Source organism: Zonotrichia leucophrys, unplaced genomic scaffold (genome assembly GCF_028769735.1).
Source record: "Zonotrichia leucophrys gambelii isolate GWCS_2022_RI unplaced genomic scaffold, RI_Zleu_2.0 Scaffold_50_376499, whole genome shotgun sequence".
In the NCBI taxonomy this organism is placed as follows: Eukaryota; Metazoa; Chordata; class Aves; order Passeriformes; family Passerellidae; genus Zonotrichia; species Zonotrichia leucophrys.
Genome location: NW_026992255.1, coordinates 353,393 through 371,821, shown reverse-complemented (window position 1 = coordinate 371,821; position 18,429 = coordinate 353,393). Strand labels below are relative to the sequence as shown.

The following is an 18,429-nucleotide window of genomic DNA, read 5'->3' as shown; positions in this document are numbered from 1 at the left end:
GTTCCAGAGAAAGTAAATGAAATTATATCATTCTGAATATCTCCCTTTGAAGGTTTCTTTACCACAAGACACAGAATCTACACACAAGAGGGCATAAAGAACTACATAGCACTGAGAGTCAACAGCAAGGCTGCAGAAGGTGAATGAGTGTGGCCTAAAAGAATGAATATTAAGAGTTCTGCTTTGTCTACATATTTGTGTCTCACACAATCAGATACCACATTTACCCATAATCTTAATAAATCAGTCTTAAAAAAGCATTATTAATATTAAAATATTGTTATCTGTTCCCTCTTATCTTCTAGGAGACTGACTCAACAGTTACGAACATTTTCTTCAGATCAGATATACTCTACCATGACAATCCAAATGGCACAAAGAACTTTGTGGTAAGTTTGACTGATACTTTTCTGAAAATCATGCCACTGACTTAGGAGTTTAGGTAAGGATTTGGAATTATAACAGTTACCATTTTATTTTTAAATACTTTGAAAATGTTTTCTAGTTTTACATACCAAAGCAGTATGAACAGTGAATTCCACACCAATGCCAACAGAAGCAACCAGGATAACCACAAGCACTGCACTCAGCTTTATTCCAGTTAGACCCATCATACCAAACAGCTCCACAGTCATCAGAGCCAGAACCACCACTTAGATGATTTCAAACAGCTGTTAGTAACTTCTCATACTCAAGACAAATTTCAAACAGCTGTTAGTAACTTCTCATACTCAAGACAAATGAAGAAGAATATTATAAAACAATATGGGGACTATAAAATATATTCCTCACATCAGTCCTTCTCTTATCCTCAAAGACAAGCCATTTTTCTTTGTTTCATTGTGTTCAATGGCAATGACCCTCTAAAGTGTCAACTTAAATTATTATCCCAAGAACCATTTAAGAGATCAAGCATCACTTTTCTATTGGTAACAATTTATCAATGTGATTTAAAAAATAGTTTTTTCTATAAGGTTTTTCAAGGAAATTGGTGAAAAAGAGAAAAATAATGTTCCAGTGAATATCCATGAGAAAGAAGAAAAAAATTAACTTTCAAATAACTGCATTGGAATTATTTTTGTAGTACTCCAAATGTGAGGATGACTCCAGAAGAGGTTTAAAGCTCAGAAGAGGGTGAATGTCATAATTAGCTGATGAGTCTCGAGTTACAGGGGGCCTTTGAGCTTTAAAGATACTTGAAGGGATTCATATGGACAATGCAAATAGATAAGAGAAAGCTTTTATTTTTCTTTCATCTACCTTGTAAAAAACAATAAAGGAGGGGAGGAAATCCATGGACTCAATTTCAAAGTTTCTAAAGCCAAGCAGGAAAAAGAGACAAAAAGCAATGTTAGACTCTGAAAATAAACCACTTTTCCAAGGGATAAAAGTATGCACTGTAATAAACTATTTTATAAGCTAACAAAACAAGAAAAATAACGTAAATTGCTTGATTCAGTGCTATGAAAAATATTCTAGACTAAACATTTACCTTTTAACATACTAGCTATATAAATGTACAATACAAAAACTAGCAACTATTTTACATTTTTGTAAGCCACGCAACATTTATGAAACCATACACATAAATCATATAACAGTTTATGGAATGTAAACATAGGAACATCATAATTCAGTTTAACTTGAATGCTTACTATGAGGCTTATGGTACCTTGCAGAAAGCTTGAAGGAGTATTCTCTTCACTTTATGATTTTATAAGCCTTTTTCTTCAATAGCCCAGTTACACTCTTTTCTCAGTGTGTATTGTACAACCAAACCATTTCAGTCCTTCCAGAAAGACTGCATTCAGAAACCAGTGGGTAAATTTACAGGCAAGTTAGTCACAAGCAACTGCCTTGAAAAATAACACTGATAAAAAAGAAGGAAAAACTAAATAGAAATAACTTTAATATTTAATAGCATTCTAAATTTTCCTAAGTATCTTTATTTCTCATGTTAATGGGCATCTGAACAAAGATAAAAATTCATGTATCCTTATAACAAAACCTTTCAATCTGCAAAAAGTTGGACAAAGGACAAAGGTTATTAAAGTGGACAAAGGTTATAAAGGTTTGTATCTTTAGCATGAACTCTACCCCTTCAAGCTGAATGAAAATATAATGGATGATGCTATATACATGCGCTATTAGATGCCCAGACATAAACACAACCTTCCTGATTATAGCAAGAGCTATGCTGAAAGGAATTTGACTTCAACAAAGACCACTATAATAAACTTACAATGATGCCATATGTCCAAGGGTTCAGGAGGAAGAGGGCACACATCAGAAATGTGCAAGCCAAAACCACACTAATGGATAAGAGAAACCAGTGACAAAGTCCACTATACTGCTCCCAAAATAGAAATGGATAACCATTTCGGTAGCTAGCAATCCCCATATCAGCATAGTTATTACATATAGCAATCCATTGAGGTAGAAAGGAAACTGAGCATATTCTATGGGCTCAGCTGCTGGAACTAGGACAAGTATGGCAAAGTTTTAACATGTTTGGGAAGGAGATACACAGACAGCATGGTTAACAAGACACTTGTTCTCTATAGCAGAATGCTTAAAGGTGTTGAATTTAAATTTTTGCATCTTTGGAACAACTGACACTTTAAAAACTCCAAATAAAGGAAATTACTATTTTTCTGATAAACACAGCCTTTATCAAGTCCCCAAACAATTCTATATCATTTAACAACTACATATTTCAATATATGTATGCAATCTTCACCAGCTTTTTACTGAATATCTGTCCTAGGATTTGGATACATTGAAGCACAGCTAGCTTGTTACCCACTCACATTTTCAAGAGTACCAGTCCTCCCCCACTATTAGAATTAATACTAATATAGCCGGATGGGACATGCCTGGGCTTGTCCGGCCCTTGCTGCTTGACCAAAAGGTGGCAAGAGTGGTGTTTTCACCTCAGAGACACCTTTGGCTAAGCTGGATGCTGCAGCTGGGCGCTAGAGACAAGTCCAGACATGCAGGAGCTCAAGTTTAGCTCTGTCGGAGAAGCTTTAAGGTGGGGTGAAGGAAAAGGGGTCGGGTTCTGCTGGAGGATTTTGATCCAGAGCTTTATTCCTGGCCCACAGGCCTCTGAATCCAGTAACTGCTCTAACAGAACCTCCCGAACCACGTGGTTGTTGTTCCTTTTAACCCTGTGGAGAGGGGTAGGGAAGGGGTAGGGATCTCACCAACCAGGTAGGGGAGGGGAAGTCTCAGGGGACAAATGACACCTGGATGGCCCAATGTCCTCCGAGGCTGAAAGGCATCTTTTGAACTCTGCCAATCACTTGACGCCCTTCTGGAATGCCAGGACTGACAGACAGCACTCAACAGGGGTCAGGGTAGGGGAAAGGAGAGGTGATTGACAGACCTGGGGAAGAAATCTACAGGGAGAAAACTGAGGTATCTGACGCAAACCATGACATCACACCGCAACTCCCCACATGTATGCTCCCATTCTCCACTGGTGTCCAACTAGCAGTCCGCCCAATAAATTACTGAAGTGAAGCAAGACGAACCAACATTGCTGCTAAGGATGCAAAACAATGAACAGCACAGAGTGGGAGGGACAGAAGGAGAACACCCACTCACACAGATTCCTCCCCATAATGGCTCTTATATCATATTGGTGTTGGTATCTTATACATATGAGCTAACTTGATGAAATTTCCTTACATATCAAAAACTGAGGTTAAACATGATGAAATTCAGGAATTTAATGCAATCTCCAGGTTTCTCTTGCATACAGAACTATCCAGTGACATTAAGAACAATACTTCTTATAAGTTCGTAGAGCTTTGCTAGAAACTGTTATAAAACTCATTTTTCAACATGATAAAACCCTTCAGTGGTGCCACATTACACTAGATTCAACAACTGCATTTGTATCCTGCGTCTACAGAATAGCACAATATATTGTTCTGTTTATGCTTCTGAGCCCTATACAATATCACCCAACTATAGTTGCCAGGTCTTAAAGGAAAGAGTGAGACTGTGACAGTGGTCACAAGGTTTGCAGGATGAAGAGAGAGACGAGAATGTTGACCTCATGTTCAGAAGGCTTGATTTATTATTTTATGATATATATTACATTATGACTATACTAAAAGGAATAGAAGGAAAAGTTCTCAGAAGGCTAGCTAAGCTAAGAATAGAAAAGAATGAACAACATAGGTCTGTTTCCCGGCAGAAAGCGAGAACAGCTCTGCAGTGAGTGGTGAGTAAATCCAAAAATCCACAGGAGACCAATCACGGATCCACCTGTTGCATTCCACAGCAGCAGATAACCATTGTTTACACTTTGGTGCTGAAACTTCTCAGCTTCAGCAGGAAAAAATCCTAACGAAAGGATTTTAATGAAAATATGTCTGTGACAGTGAGACCACATATATAAACTATAAGACATTAAGATTAAATGTTACTTACTTCTCAGCCTTGTTTCTGCCATATAGTCTGCTTTGTCATAGACCCATTCTGGGTGGAGAGGCCAGATGTTGGCTTGTGAGGCAGCATAGGCCATAGGGTCATTACTAACCCAGGCTGTTGGGTAGATGTAAAAAGCATTTGGGTTAATGATTCCATCTGCATCCACCAGACGTCGTTTAGTCAACTGCAAAATGGAAAGATTAGAAGCCATTCAGAATGAGTTTTGCTTTCAGGGCTCTTGCTGCAAAGCTTATGAAGCTTATGACAAAAAGCCTAGAGATACAACACAGACATATAGGAGGGGGAAAGAAAAAGACAAATAGCATTAACTTTCACTTGAAGTGGCTTACCAGCAAGCTATTGTTTGAGAATGAAGAAAAAAATCCAAACAACTACAGCAACAGTGGAAACTGGTTATTGATAAACTAATATTTATATAATTTTCATAACACCCACTATATCAGCAGATGGTTCCAGAACAAACGGAACAATTGAAATACAAATTCAAAAAAACTATCTGTAACTGAGGGCGAACAACAACAGAATTGAAGAAATGTATGTTAAGGAAAGGGAAAAAAATTGGCAAGAGTGCCTATACATGCCTGTGTGCAGTTAAACTCTGTTGTTAACTTTGAAGAACATGCTACCAAGTAAATGGAGAGCTATAAAAATAAAACAATGTCTGTATAAAATTTTCTAGCACTTGTCTCCCATGATCTATGTGTTTCAGAAAATGCCCAGTGCAAAAAAAAGCCAGACAAGTGCACTGTGTTATTTGAATCACTGTTGGCAAATGTATCTATGGGGTAAAAAGCAGTGGTATGCCTCTAGGGTTCTTCAGCCAAATACTGCACAGCTAGAGCTATGACAGAGAATTCTGGATTAAACATGTTACTGTGGAGTTTCTCTGTTTGATTTGTTTATTTTAAACTCTGACTTAGATCCAGTTTCAGGTCCTTTTAATGAAATGAAGAACATTACTGACAGCAGTTTAAAAAAAGTCAACCTTTCTCTCCCTCAAAAAAATCCCCACACCCCTCAACTAGATTCCAAGGATCTGGATTCAGTTAATCCCCAGGATATGCATCAACTGTATGTCTTCAAGATGTCTTTGGAATTGTATGGTACAGTACTCAGCCCTTGTGGGTGCACCACATTTTTCTCCCTTCCAGGCACAGGAAATTGTATCAACAGCTGTAGTCTGATCACATTTGTTCTGTAGTGTATGTGGCAGACACTGCTAAACAAAATCTCATAAAGGTTTTGTCTTTGGCTGCCTGTCTTTGCTTGATTCATAGCTAAAGCATCATTCAAACCTGACAGCATGCTGCATGCTGCCATACTGCCATATAGCAATGTATTTTACACACCATAGTAACTCAACAGTGCAATCCATAAATTTGTCACCTTTAAGGTCAGAAAAAAATGAAAATAAGCAGATCTGCTGAGAAACTCAAAACTCACTAAAGAGAGTATTTTCTTCCTGAAAGCACTGAGTCAATGATTCTAGGAGAGAAGAAACTAGGATACTGCACAATTTTTTTCATAAAAGGGTTAAAATAAAATTTTGGCATAAGGAGTTAAACCCAGCATATTTCACCTACCTATGTGACACTAAAAAGCAGCAAAAGCAGTCATATGCTGTGATAACCTTGTGAAAGAAGCTAGGATGCATTTATTTAGGCAGCTCAACCAACTGCCATTCTGCATTCTACTACTGTATATCTATATTTAGTAATGACAGTGCAATAATATTGTACAGCATATAGTTATGTCAGTACCCTTCCATTCACTATCATTTGTAAACACCATTCTTTAAAATGTGTGTGTTGAATAAATTCATAGGAACTAACCAAATAATTGTGAATGCTAGATTCAAAGCCACAGCAGAAGGCTGAACAAAGGTCATTCCTATATAAAAATCTGATTCAAATCAGAAATTATGGCACTTAGGGCAACAAGACTAACACTGACTTTATGTCTTGCACCCATTTCCACCTACCTAAGGATGCAGAGTAGCATCTTCCATACCAGTTGCAGAGGAAACTGTGTGTGCATGCGTATATGAGACAGGAACAGCATTTAACCCATGCCAGCCAATAATCATGAAGGACAGGCATTCTTGGTATTGATTTTAAAATACTTCTCAACACAGTCCAGACTCTGCAGCTAACATGCAGCTCAAAGTCAGTGAGACTATGCAATTAGGTACAACTCAGAAATTTCAATTCATCAAGATTAAAAAAGGAGCTATGGCATTTTTCTTGCATCTGTCCCAACTCCTGATGGAATTGTGTGTTCCTGTATAAACCACTATGGACTCTTATACAGTACCTGGCTGATGTCAATGGGCTTTGCTTGGTTGCCTGTTTGTACCAAGAGTTTGTAAGCCAGAACAGCATAATCAGATCTATTTTTATAATTGTTGTAAGTGATTTTCCCAGCTTCCCAGTCACTGTCAAATGCATGCTGAAGTCCTAAAGAGTTCGGGAAAATGCAAGGAAGATAGAACAAGAAAATGAGAAAATGATCTTTGAAACAAATTTCAGTAGGAAGAAACTGGGAAAAAAATATTTTTAATATGAAGTATGATTATAGCTGAAGCAATGTCCTGGTTTAAGCTGGAATAGAGATAATTTTCTTCCTAGTAGCTGGCACAGTGCTGTGGTTTGGATTCAGCAGATTAATGCTAATAACACACTGATGTTTTGGTTGTTGCTGAGCATTGCTTACCCTGAGTCAAGGGCTTTTCAGTGTCTCAGGCTCTGCCAGAGAGGAGCTGCACAAGAAGCCAGGAGGAAGCATGGCTGGGACAGCTGACCTGAACTGGCCAAAGGGATATTCCACAACACAGAACGTCATGCCAAGTATATAAACTAAGGGGAGTTATCCAGAAGGTGGGTTTGCTGCTTGGGGACAGTCTGGGTATCAGTTAACGGGTGGTGAACACCTGTATTGTGCATTGTGGGAAAGACATTTCTGTGCTGTTCTTGTGAGCCAGCGAAGGCTTCCTGAAGATAAGGAAAGCCTCATATCTCTCTCAGGGAATTTATCAAGGCCATCACCATGACAACTAGAGGAATGAGAGAGAAAAAAGTGTAAGCAAGAAGATCTGGACTTTGGTTGGCTTACACAGTGGCGTGGTTCCTTTCACCTATTGAAAGTTTTGTTTCTTCTTTATGACCAATGGGTAGTGTATGTGTTCATTAAGTAAATGTAAACATATTGTAAAACTATAAAAGAAACATGCTGCTATAATAAATAAGTCTAAACAGCCTTCTGAATGAGCCCTGGTGCTTTGCGCCGTGTGGGGCTCAATAGCGACAGTGCATCATTTGTTTTCCTTGGGTTTTATTCCTCTCCCTTTCTCCTTTTCAGTACAATTATTATTTTTTTATTATTACTTTTACTTCATTTAAATTAATAAACTGTTCTAATCTCAACACGAGTTTTTACTTTTTTTTCTGATTCTCCTCCCCAGGGAGGTGGGGGTGAGTGAATGATCGTATGTGGTACTTAGTGCTGACTGGACTAGACAGTCTTTTTTGGTGCCTGATGTAGGGCATGAAGGGTTGAGATAATGACAGATTTTACCAAAGCATGTTAAAACAAATTTGTTATAGGCTTTTATTGTATTGGTTTAATAGTCACTGGTCGCAATGTTGATTTATTTTCTCAGAGCTGTTGCGCTTGTTCTCAGACTTACATTATGTACCTACGTACTTGCAGCGTTTGCTCTTTTGGTATTTGTCGTCTCTGGGGCCTGGGCTAAGTTTCTTGTTTTGTTGTACTTTGTAATACTGGCTTGTGATATGATAGGATTGCTAGTATGTCTACTCAGCATTGCTGTCACCTCTATACTTTGGGAGTCATTTATTGGGATTTGTCCTGGGGTGACTGTATGTTCTGGTATCCCATAGTCTAGTCAGAAATGGGTCCTGTAGCTTTAAGCTAAGCCCAGAGAGAGGGCGAAGGGGGAGAGGGTGGGGGGGTGGAGAAGCACCTCGCAGTTTGTCTGCAGAAGCTTAACTTTACTCCCCCGGAATTTCTCTCTCTCAGGGACTGTGCTGCCTAGCACAGACAGCAAGACAGAGATGAGGCTCAATGCTCTCCTGGTTCTCATCTTTTGCAGAGAGAGAGAGACAGGGAGTTTTTCTTTGCTTTTTTCGCTGGTTTTCCTCGTTAGCTACTGCAAGAAAGGTTTTCCCAGGTGTCGTGGTTTGACCAGGAAGGAGTGGGAATTCTGGGAAGCTGTGGTCAAACCAATGAAGGTTTTGGGTTTCATACTGACACCTGGTGTAGCCAGTGGGGTTTGGACACACCTCCGAGAATACACAGGGGTTAAAAGCAAGGCACTGCCCTTGGAACTCCCTCTTTGGGACATCGTCGGGCGAAGAGGTCAGATCTCTTCCCCCGCCCAGCCCGCTGCTGCTGGGCGGGGGAGGGGCGGCCATGCGGTAGGCCCGGGGCCTGGACAGAGGTGGGGGTTGAGGGGCTTTCAAGGATGGAAGGGTGGAGGAGCCCCAAGAGACATCGAGACATCGGGCAGCCAGCCCCCCCCCCCCCCCCCCCCGGGAGGGAGAGCGGCCGGCCGCAGCAGCAGCACGTGTGGGAGTATCATCTCGTCCCAGGACAGACAGAGACTGAAAACTTTTAACCCTTTCTTGCATGATTGGGGCCTTGCAAAAATGCTAATCCTCCTCGAAGCTGAATAAGAAGGGAGATAGGAGATGAGATAAGACAAGGACCTGGCCCGAAGAATGTGGAGATGATTGGATGGGGAGAGATGATTTGGAGTGGCCTTTTGGCTGGACTTTTCTCGTGGCTATGGACTCAGTTGTTCCTGTGACACAGACTGCATTTAGGGGGAGGCAGTGCCTCAAAACCAGGAAGGTTCTTCGTGAGGACCCCCCGGCCCCAGGGGGTTGGAAAAATATGGGGGGGACAGATGTCCCAAAAGCAGAGACTGTGCCTTTTTGGAGTGAGACAAGGCATCCTTGAAAGACAACCCTAAAAGCAGCTCTGGCCATGCGCAGTGGTGAGAGCACTGGGCATGGAAGGAAGATGTTACAAGCGGCAAAAGGACTTTTTTTTTTTTCCCCGGGCGGTGCCGAAGTGACAGAGAAGCACACGAGGTTTCAGTGTGTTTCCAGGAGAAGCCTATGGAACGAGAAGGACTCCTTTCCTCTTCATGAACTGAAGTTTGAGTATACTAAAGTGTCGTACCGGGCTGGGCAGTTGGTGTTTTGGGAGAATGTATTGGATTGGGAAAGTCAGGTGGTGGGGAGGAGGAAAATGGGGTTTTTTTTTGTAAGGTTTTCAATTTCTTTTTTTTTTCCTTTTTTCCTTATAGTCTCTCCCTATTTTCCTGTAGTGTAGGTAATAAAGTGTTCTTTATGTTTAAGTTGGAGCCTGTTTTGCTTATTCCTGGTCACATCTCACAGCAGACACCAGGGTGAGGCATTTTCATGGGGGGCACTGGCTCTGTGCCAGGCTCAAACCATGACACCAGGACTGGTTTTTTTTTTTCTGGAACCATTCAGCCCTGCTCCGGACTGAAAACCCAGAATAACACTGGGAGCTCATGCCTGTGACCCATCAGAGGTCTGGAAAGGTGCATCCCAGCCCCGGAAGGACAGAGAGAGGCTGAAGAGACCAAGACACACTCACAGAAGACCCTCTCTCTGAACCACAGAAGGACTCTCTGAGTTTGCCACCTTGTCAGAGCAAAGAGAGGTTTTATTGTTTAATATTATTATTTTTCTCATGTTTGTGAGTACTTTGCTTGTGAAATAAACAGCTTATTCCACTTTTCTCCAAGAAGATTATCTCCCGAATCAGTTGGGGCTGCTGAAATTTGTTGTCTTAGGTTGGAAATAGGGGTGTGTATTCTATTCCTATCTGTTAGAAGTGGGGCAGTTATCTTCTGTTAATTGGGCAGTTTTCTTTATCTCTTCCACAACCAATCCTCCCTCCGGGGAGATATCTTCTGTTAATGGGTGTTGCGGTGTGTTGCAATGTCCTGTTTTAAACTTCCGGGTCCCTTCCTAGGTGTGCCTATCCCTTCTCCCTTCCCCCTCGCCCCTTGCTGAGTGTGCCCTGTCAATCAGGCTAACATACCAGCAAGGCGTCTTGTGGTTCGTCAATTTCAAAGGATGCTCCTCAGGCTGGGGGACATTGGCCCGTATAGGTGTCCCTAGTCCCTTGAGACCCTGCCCCTTTCACCTGGTTGGTAGCTCACCTGTCCCCTCCCCTTCCCCTGTCCCGGAGCTTAAAAGGTTAATGAGACCATGCGGCCGGCATTCTGTTAGCAGCAGTTGCCCCGGTTCAGACCTCTGTAACCATGGAATAAACATCTGGCAACCCTCCAGCAGAATCCTCTCCTTTCTTCTCTTCACCATCGCCAGAAGCTCTCTCTCCTGAGGTAAATGGAGTCCCTGACAAGCCTGGACTTGCACCAGTGCCCTGCTGCATTCTCCAGCAGCCAAGGTATCTCTGGGGTAAAGCACCACAGTGCCGCCTTTGGCCCAGCAGCGAGGGTCACACTGACCCAGGCACAATCTAACTGGTTATATTGGGATTCATATTCCAATAAATGGGCCATTGAGTCTCACTGCATGACTGATAAAGTTACATCATCCCATTTTGAGATGCTCTACCCAGAGGGAGCTATCCTACCTGGATATAATCAGAGATTTGGAAGACCACAGCCAGCCTTCTCCACTGGACTCCCAGAGAAAGACCAGGGCCATTTACACCACCACTGGACCTTCAGAGGAAGACTACACCCTTCTACAGGATCACTGCTTAAATGGAACCACATTTGTCACTCCGGGAGGACTGCAGCCATCGTTTAATCAGACTGCTACCAACACCCTGACCAACAGGGTGTCAGGTCAAATTATGACTCTGTCAGTGTTGTTTTGTATTACTGCATTGTGTATTTTATTTTTTTATTTTCTTCCCTGATAAAGAGCTGTTATTCCTGCTCCCAGATTTTTGCCTGAGAGCCCCCCTTAATTTCAAAATTATAAAAATTCAGAGGGAAGGGGTTTACATTTTCCATTTCAGGGGAGGCTCCTGCCTTCCTTAGCAGACACCTGTCTTTTTCAAACCAAGACATTTGCTTTCTAGAGGAGACCTCTTTGCGGAGTTTCCTCCTAAATTTTGTCTCAAACTGGGACAAATAATTAATTATTTGTCAAATAAATTCTTTTACAAAAATATTTATTTCTAATTAATAATATCAATTACATTCATAATTAATAATTACACCTTTTGCCTTTTCTCCTCAGAGAATTGACCCATGGGGAAGACATCTTCTTACATCTTCCCTTTCTCCTCCAGGCTAATTCCAGAACTGTCTGAGAATTTTGAAAGTTTTTTAAATCCCTGGGATGTTGAAACTAGGCTATTTCTGTATTACAGTGACCTTAGACGGTCACTGTGGTGAGAGAAGGACGAGAATCTTGTTCCTTGATCAGAAGGCTTGATTTATTTATATAAGACATATAGTACATTATAACTATACTAAAAAGAATAAGAAGAGAAGTTGCAGAGAGCTGCTCAGCTAAGAATAGAATAGAAGGAATGAATAACAAAGTTCTTTGCCCAGGGAATCTGTCCCTGAGCTGCTCCTGTGATTGGCCTTTAATGGTACACATGGAAGATGAGCCAATCACAGGGGCACCTGCTACATTTCACAGCAGCTGATAACAATTGTTTACATTCTTCTTCTGGGGCTCTGCTTCCCAGAAGATGGACAAATGTGAAAGAAAGGATTTCTATGAAAAAATGTCTGCGACATGTCCCTCCAAGTAACAATGGCCTTTCCTGTTTTCCCTGTAACCGTCAGTGAAGACAGTGGGTCCTTGCACGGGTTCCTGACTATTTTTGTGCCGCAAAGAGATTTGTGTGAATTTTGCCATATGCAGTAGCCTATGACTGGGCAGATGATAAATGATCTGCCCTGAAAAGTTTTCCAGAGCACTCTGCAGGGACACACTGTTTGCAAAGCTCCAGTCAAAATCCTCCCATTGCACTGGGAGTATGATCTTTGCAGGATTTGCACCCATCAATAGCAAACACCGTTTCCAGCATTTGATTATCAAGAGAGCGATCAGCTCAAACAATGCAGTTGCCGTCCTCTGCCGCTGATGGGGCAGGAAAACCCATTCCAAAATGTGCAAGGAATCAGACCATTTGTCACTCCATTGGCCAATGATGCCCATGGGATGCAAATATGGAGTGGTGATGAACACAGTGACTATTACAGCGACCTTAGACGGTCACTGTGGTGAGAGAAGGACGAGAATCTTGTTTCTTGATCAGAAGGCTGATTTATTCATATAAGATATATAATACATTATAACTATACTAAAAGGAATAAGAAGAGAGGTTGCAGAGAGCAGCTATGCTAAGAATAGAAAGAAAGAATGAATAACAAAGTTCTTTGCCCAGGGAATCTGTCCCTGAGCTGCTCCTGTGATTGGCCTTTAATGGTACACAAGGAAGATGAGCCAATCACAGGGACACCTGCTACATTTCACAACAGCTGATAACAATTGTTTACATTCTTCTTCTGGGGCCCTTTGCTTCCCAGAAGAAGGAGAAATCCCAAAGAAAGGATTTCTATGAAGAAATGTCTGCGACAAGTGACATCAACGGAGGGATCAATGCGATAAACTCGGCAAGCCGAAACAGCTTGCTGAACCACCTCCAACACCTTACGCGCCTCAGGGGTCAGTGTGCGAGGTGACTTTAGATCAGAGTCTCCTTTAAACAAATCATACAGAGGAGACAGCTGTGCATCGGTTAGTCCCAAGTACGGACGTAACCAAGTGATGACCCCTACCAATTTCTGAGCATCATTCAGTGTCTTCACAGAATGCACAAATTGCACCTCCTGGCAACGGATCGTCCGATCCAGAATTTTGACCTCCAAGTACTTCCAAGGTGGTTGTTGTTGAACCTTTTCTGGAGCCACCTGCAGTACATGAGCATGCAAAGCATCGAGCAACCAAGGCTGAATCCTCAGCAGCTCATCCAGGGTGAACGTGGCCACCAAAATGTCGTCCATATAATGGTACAGACATGCATCAGGAAACTGCTTGTGAACTCTAGACAAGGCATGGGCCACATACCTTTGGCATATGGCAAGAGAATTGCGCATGCCCTGAGGCAACGTCCTCCACTGATATCTCTGTGCGGGCTCAGTCTCGTTAATTGCTGGCACTGAGAAGGCAAATTTTGGTCTGTCATCGGGATGCAAAGGAATTGTAAAGAAACAATCCTTCAGATCCACAATGAGGACCGACCAGTCTGCGGGAAGCATGGTAGGCGATGGCATGCCTGCCTGCAATGTTCCCATTCTTTCCATCACAGCATTAACCTTTCGGAGGTCTTGCAACAACCTCTATTTCCCAGATTTCTTTTTGATGCAAAAGACAGGAGTGTTCCAGGGACTGGTAGAAGGCTCCACATGACCCTGGTCCAACTGCTCCTGCACCAGATTCTGAAGAGCAACAAATTTATCTTGAGGGAGGGGCCACTGCTTCTCCCAGACAGGTTTGTCCACCAGCCACCATATAGGAGGCGTAGGACACTCTGCGCCCTTCACTGCAGTGGTCCCCATCAAAAATCTGTCCTGATGCGCACCCCCCAGACAGACAGAACATCCCTTCCCCAGAGGTTGGCAGGAGTAGAAGTAACATGAGGCCTAACCCAGGCCATCTGTCCCTCTGGGTTCACGACCAGCACGGGCCGCTGGCTCACGTAGCATTGTGCCGTCCCTCCCAGGCCCCCGACAGATGTCTCCACCAGATCCAAGGGCCACTCCAGGGGCCAGGCATCAAGGGAGAGAACTGTGATGTCAGCACTGCTGTCAAGAAGCCCGCGGAGGTGGATTTCCGACAGCGTCGCACCAGGAACAGACAGGGTACACAGCATCATGGGACGGTCCTTGGTCAGGACAGCAGTCCAGTGAACTTGAGGCGGCCCAGTGGATCCATAGCCGCCAGCTCCACGTGACCAGTCAGCTGTCCTGTGAACAGAGGACTTAAAAGGCACCAGTTGAGCAAGTTGCGTCCCTTTCAGGATCGTGACGGGGGGGAGGGGAGTGGGCGTGGAGATGATGGCACAAATCTGCCCTGTGAAATCCGCATCAATGAGCCCCAGGTGCACAATGATGCCCTGAAGGGTGGCACTAGACCTCTCCATAAGGAGAGCACTCATGCCCCCACCCAAGGGATCGAAGGCATCCAGGGGAACCTTGTGTATTTTACAAGATTCTAAGACAACTGTTGCTGCGGTGCAGATATCCACACCAGCTGATCCGCGGGTGCTGGCTGCAAGCCAGCAAAGGAGATCTCCCTCGGTTCCTGGGTCTGGAGAGAAGCTTGTGTCTGGACGCGCACCTCCTGTGCGCTCCGCTTGACATTTCCAGAGCCCAGTAAAACCTGGCCATTAACACAAAGAGTTGCCTTGCAAACATTGGACATGTGATTCGGCCTACCACACCGGGCGCTCAAGAACATGGGGAATTTGACCTTCTGCGCTTTCTTCCCCCGCTTCTTGCCAGCCTTCGCAGGCCCCTGCTGTGGCCGCTTGCCCTGCAGTGCCGCCCAAACTGGCTGCACAGCAGCAGCCACGGAAGCCAACTTCTGACCCGAGGGGTCAATGTCCACACAGGCCTCCGCCATCTGGGAGACAGTAGGAAAACCAGGCAGAGCCACTATGACCCTCCTACAACCATCATTGCAATTACATCTCACAAGGTTTGCAATCATCACCCTCCTTGCCAGAGGATCAGGCACCTGCCTCTCCACAGATGCAGTCAGCCTTGCCACAAATGCCATGAAAGGCTCATCATCCCCCTGGACAATGGTCACAAACGGCTGCTTCAGAGCAGCCATTTCCAGGGTCTGAACAATCGCTGCCATGCCCAGCATGTGGCACTGGTCAAGCACAAGGGGATCAAATCCAATCTGCCCCTGAACATTTTCATAAAGCCCTGTTCCCAACAGCATGTCAGAGAAAACCCCACGCCTGGGGTCCTGCGGTGTCAGCGCAGCATTCTGTACCACCGCTTTGGCTGCCAAACGAGCCCACTTGATCTCAAAAACATCATATTGCACAGGGTCAAAAAGAGAGCCCGCCACATGACGGAGATCGTGAGGTGTCAGCATGTCCATAGCAATCCTCCGGAGAGTCTGCATAACCTCAGCAGACCCCAAACCGTGCTAAGCGGCCACTTCATGGGCTTCCCTATCCAGCTTATATGAAAGGGGTTCGTGGGTGTTAGGAGTAATACCCCTGAGCACAGGGAAAGCCTGGGAACCCCCTGACAAAGCCACCGCACCTTCTGTGTCCTGGTCCTTGGGCCCCAGAGGGACAAGAGGAGATGATTGACTGGGAACCAGGTAAACACCACTTGCCCCTGTGCCCCCTGCAGCACGGGCAGAGCCAGAGGAGCTCGCTCCACGACCCTGCAGATACCGCAAGGAGACAGGCTCAGTCATCTCGTTGGTCTTAGTTTTGTCTTCTCGCCAGAAATGCTCGGGGTTCCTCGGACGCACGGTCACCTGGCACGAGGGAAGTGTCCACAAATTCGACGAGGAAGCGCCATGGCCCCGGGCACCCACCAGCCTCCCACCAGCCGTCTCAGCAGTTGCGCTAAAGGTAAATACCTCAGCGCCCTGTTGCGCCGCAGTCCCGGCAGGGGGCGCCTCGGCGGACGCAGGTGCCGGCACAGCCCGCAAATCCGGTGCGGGCCGGGAGGAGACCGGCGCGGGGCCCTGGCCCCAGACACGGGGGAGGGGCGGGACACCGAGACAGGCGCGGCCCACGGAGCCGAGTCACCGCGGGGCGGCACAAGGGAGCCCGGCAAGCCCCCTATGAGCGTCCGTCCTGAGCCGCAAGACTCCACAGCGGGCACCGCCCCCACCGAGCGGAGAGGGGCGGGCTGCCCACCCACCGGAGCGGGGTCAGACAGAACGCCGACCGACGCCGCGCTCCCGGCTGCTTCCACCGGCTGTGCATGCCCAGCAGGCTGCGCAGGCCCAGAGATGGGCAAAGTCGCCCCCCCCCCGCCAAGGAGCCCGACTCAGAGATGTGCAAACCTGCCTCCGCTGCCCTCATGGGGAACATCGTGGAAACACTGCAGTTCAGACAAAAAGTCCTCACCGAATCAGACTCAAGCCAAGGCGGAGGATGACCCTCAATGGCCGGGAAGGCACAAAGAGAGGGCAGCACATCCCCCGCCCCACCGCCCGCGCAGGGCGGGGAGGGGCGAGGACGGCCTGCCGAATCCACAGAGCCCCCAGAAGCCCACGGGGCTCCGTCCCCCGGATACGGGACCAGCTGGCCAGGAGCCCAATCCACCCCGGGGGAACAATCACCACCCCCCAGCACACCGTCCCGGGGCAGGGGAGAGGACTCCACATCGGACAGAAACTCAAACTCCCCCTCGTCCACGTCCGAGACAGAAGGACTCCCCTGAGAACTCCGAGGGGTACAAGAACCAGACCCCTGACAAAGCTCCTCATACTTTTTCTACTGCACCAGCAGTGATCCCACATCTACGGTGCAATCATCAAAGAGGGCCTCCATGAGGCGGACCGCCACGAGAGACCACGCATCCCTGGAGAATGCCTTCGCAGGGTCCAAAAAGAACCCCTGCTCTCGGGTCCACAAAATGAATCTCTCAAAATCACTCCAGGAAAGGGAAACCTGTTTCCACTCCAGGACCCCCCTCCAGAGGTCCAAAACAAGGAAATCCTCCTCGAAACCCACAGAGGTTGCCATCACCACAAGAACAGCACGCAAAGCACCAAAGACAGGAGGACAATACGACCTCACCGGCAATCTGCACTGTGTCCCAGCCTAGGCTGCAGTATACTTCGGCGTCACCAGATGTCACTATAGGACACGAAAAAACACAAGCACACACCGCTCCTTCTCCAGGTGAAGAAAAAAGGGCAGTTTATTTTCTGACTCCAACATTTATAGTTTTCCAAAAGTGACAGCAGATTGGAGGGTGACAGTGCCACCTCTCCAATGACACTGGTCAAACCAACAGACCATAACTTTCTCCTCCTCCATAAAGGAATGCAGAATAATGAGTTATTTACAGAAAGTGTGTGAGAAAGTTCACTACAAGAATGTCAACAGCAGAAGGCTTAGAAAATCTTAAAAAACCAGGGTGACAGACGATTTCCCAGGATTACCTGTCTTGCTTTAGCCTTATTAATTTTCTGGCAGATCAGGCATCCCTGTACCTCCTGTTTGTCCAATTCATAAATTCCTCTGCACTCGAAAAATTTCAGAAATTGCTCTGCTAGGGCCTGAGCCCCCCAATGTGTTTGCTAATGCAATCTCCTCAAGATTGTCCTGGTAAAGCCTTTGGAGACTAGTTCTCTCCTGTCCAGTAATTTCCACTTACCTTCCTCCAATTTTCCCCCTATTTTCCCATAACTTTCAATCTCCTTTTGGGAGCGTTGAGGAGGGTTGTCTGGGATCTCGATTCCTTTGATCTCCGGGGTACTCACCATCATCAATGCCACACTTTTTGCCTCCTGGTCTGCCAAATTGTTTGCCCGGGTTCAAAACTGCATCCCTACCTGATGCCCTTTCACACTGACAACCGAAATTTCTTCTGGCTCCCTTATCGCTTCCAGAATGTACTGGATCAATTCCCCGTGCATCAGTCCCCGTCCTTGTGTGTTGATCAACCCCCTTTCTTCCCAAATTTTCCCAAATGTGTGAACCACCCCAAAGGCATACCTAGAATCTGTGAAAATAGTTCCCTTTCTTCCTTTAAGTCCCTTCAAGGCTCTCAGAACTGCATACAATTCGCAAGCCTGTGCTGACCATCCTGCATTCAAAGGACCTGCCTCTATCACCTTTCCTGTTCTCCCGTCCATGACTGCATGTACTGATTCCCTTTTCCCTTCAATCACCCTGCTTGAGCCGTCTACAAACCATTTT

At 45.3% G+C, this 18,429-nt stretch overlaps 1 pseudogene; it reads right to left on the bottom strand.

Annotated features, from left to right (window-relative positions):
* Positions 1–515: 515 nt before the first annotated feature.
* The window catches only part of LOC135460511 (protein patched homolog 1-like), a 144,345-nt pseudogene continuing 126,431 nt past the window's right edge, over positions 516–18,429 (bottom strand).